This window comes from Lutra lutra, chromosome 1 (assembly GCF_902655055.1).
Source record: "Lutra lutra chromosome 1, mLutLut1.2, whole genome shotgun sequence".
NCBI classification, from domain to species: Eukaryota; Metazoa; Chordata; class Mammalia; order Carnivora; family Mustelidae; genus Lutra; species Lutra lutra.
Window position 1 is genome coordinate 108556439 of NC_062278.1, and position 2727 is coordinate 108559165.

Below are 2727 nucleotides of genomic sequence, written 5' to 3' on the forward strand. Positions count from 1 at the left end.
AACCATACCCAGGCCCATCATGGTCAAGCTGCTAAAAACCAAATATAAAGGGAAAATCTTAAAAATAGCCAGATAAAACATACATTATATATAGGAGGGCAATGTGTGAATGTTGGCTGACTTCTTTTAATTTTTTAATTTATTTTTTATCTTCAAAGATTTTGTTTATTTATTTGACAGACAGAGATCACAAGTAGGCAGAGAGGCAGGTGGGGCGGGAGGGTGGGGTGAGAAGCAGCCTCCCTGCTGAGCTGGGAGCCTGATGCGGGGCTCCATCCCAGGACCTTGAGACCATGACCTGAGCCAAAGGCAGAGGCTTAACCCACTGAGCCACCCAGGCGCCCCTGTTGGCTGACTTCTCATGAAAAATGAAGGAGGCCAGAAGACAATAGAATGTCCTCTTTACGTGTCATCCTTGCGCAGGGGCCATGCTAATCTTCTCTGTATCGTTCCAATTTTAGTATATGTGCTGCCGAAGCGAGCACTAGAATGTCCTCTTTAAATGGCTGAAAAAAAGAGCTGACAATCTTAATTTTAATATCTTTTAAAATATTAAATATTAATATAAACAATATTTATACTGTTAATTAAGATAATTTTATTATATAAGTTCTTATTAATGATTATATAATAATAAAAGAATAACTATTTAAAATAAAAATATTTATTAAAATATTTAATAAAATATTTATTAAAAATAAATGATAGCTGAGAGAATTAATTGCCAATGAAAGTGAGGTATGAGAAAACGTAAACTAGATAGAAACCCAATTATAGGATGCTACAGCCAACAACTGCACATTCTTTAAAGTGCACACAGAATGTTCAATAGGACAGACCCTATGCTGGGGCATAATATTGCTCTCCATACATATGAGACGACTGAGATCTTACAGGGTATGTTCTCTGACACAAGAATATTAAATTAGAAACCAGTAACCATAAGATAGCTAGAAAATCCCCAAATTGTTGGAAATCAAACAAGATAATTCTTTTAAATTTAATTTATTTTTATTTTTGATATTCACATTATTTAATAACAGCTACATATTCTTAAACATTTTTTTTTCAGAGGGTAGTGGACATGCAATATTACATTAGTTTCAGGTGTAAATCATAGTGATTCACCATCTCTATGTGCTATTCTATGCTCACCACGAGGGTAGCTCCCGTCTGTCACCATACAAGAGTATTACAGTATCACCGACTCCATTCCTTGTGCTGTGCCCTTCATTCCTGCGACTCATTCATGCCCTAATTGAAGCCTGTTAACTCCCACTCCCTGTCACTCATTTTGCCTGTCCCCTTACCCCCTCGCTCTTGTAACCATCAGTTTATTCTCTTTATTTATCGTCTGATTTTGCTTTTTGTTTGTTATTCATGTGTTTTCAAACAAGGTGATTCTAAATAGATTATCAACAAAAGAAGAAATCACAAGAGAAATTAGGAAATATTTAAAGTTAGAGGATAATGAAAATATAAAGCAGCAAAATTTTTGAGGTACACCAAAGCAGCTCTTAGAGGGAAGTGTATGGATTTAAACACTTATATCAGAAAAGCAACACGGGTTTCAAAGTAATGATTTAAGGATCCCTCTTAAGGGGTGCTTGGGTGGCTCTGCCTTTGGCTCAGGTCATGATCCCAGAACCCTGGGATCGAACCCTGGGATCGAGCGCTGCATCCAGCTCCCAGCTCATCAGGAAGCCTGCTTCTCCCTCTCCCACTCGCCCTGCTTGTGTTCCCTCTCTCGCTGCCAAATAAATAAATAAAATCTTAAAAAAAAAAAAAAAAAAGGATCCAGCTTAAAAATAAGAAATGTATGAGTACATTAAATTCAGAGTAGAAGGAAGGAAATAATAAAGGGCAAAGATCAATAAAACAGACAATAGTCAAACCAGAAGAAAATTAACAAAGCCAAAATTTGGTTCTGTGAAAAGATTAATAAAAGTGAAAAACTTTTTATAAAATTGGTCAAGAAAAAGAGAGAGGACAGAGAAATGACCAGTACCAGGCCAAAAAGATGGAAGTCAATTGGAATTCTCAGACCTTGAAAGAAAACTTAAAAAGGACAATTATGAACTATCTTATGCCAATCAATTTAACAACTTAAGTGAAGTGAACAGAATCTTTGCAAGCTTACCTGAACTGACTCAAGAAGAAAAGGAAAATCTGAATATTCCTGTACCCATTAAGTACAGTGAATTCTAATAATAATTTTTTAAAAAAATTTCCCAGAAAGGAAACTCCAGGCCCAGGTAGAGAGAATTCTATCAAACATTTAAGGAAAATTGGGCTACTGGGTGGCTCAGTTGGTTAAACGACTGGCTTAGACTCAGGTCATGATCCTGGAGTCCAGGGCTCGAATCCCGCATTGGGCTCCCTGTTTAATGGGAAATCTGCTTCTCCTTCTGACCTACCCCCTCTTGTCTTCTGTCTCACTATCTCTCTCTCTCAAATAAATAAATAAAATCTTAAAAAAAAATTTAAGGAAAATGGAAATAATGTCAACATGATATGAAGGAGCACATGGAGAGGAATTATTTTTGCAGCCATATTTGGAAATTATAATCTGCCACAGCGATACTGATAAGCAAAGATTTCTTAGGACACAAAAAGTACAAACCAAAAGGAAAAATAATAATTTGGACTTATCAAAAATTTAAAAATCTACTCCTCAAAAGGCATTATTAAGAAAATGAAATCGGGGCGCCTGGGTGGCTCAGCTGG

General features: G+C 36.3%; 1 non-coding gene across 1 annotated transcript; it reads right to left on the reverse strand.

The window, feature by feature from the left end:
- Positions 1-383: 383 nt before the first annotated feature.
- Positions 384-485, reverse strand: LOC125089628 (U6 spliceosomal RNA). The gene has a single exon (XR_007124002.1). It is a non-coding gene; the product is annotated as a U6 spliceosomal RNA (small nuclear RNA).
- Positions 486-2727: the final 2242 nt, after the last annotated feature.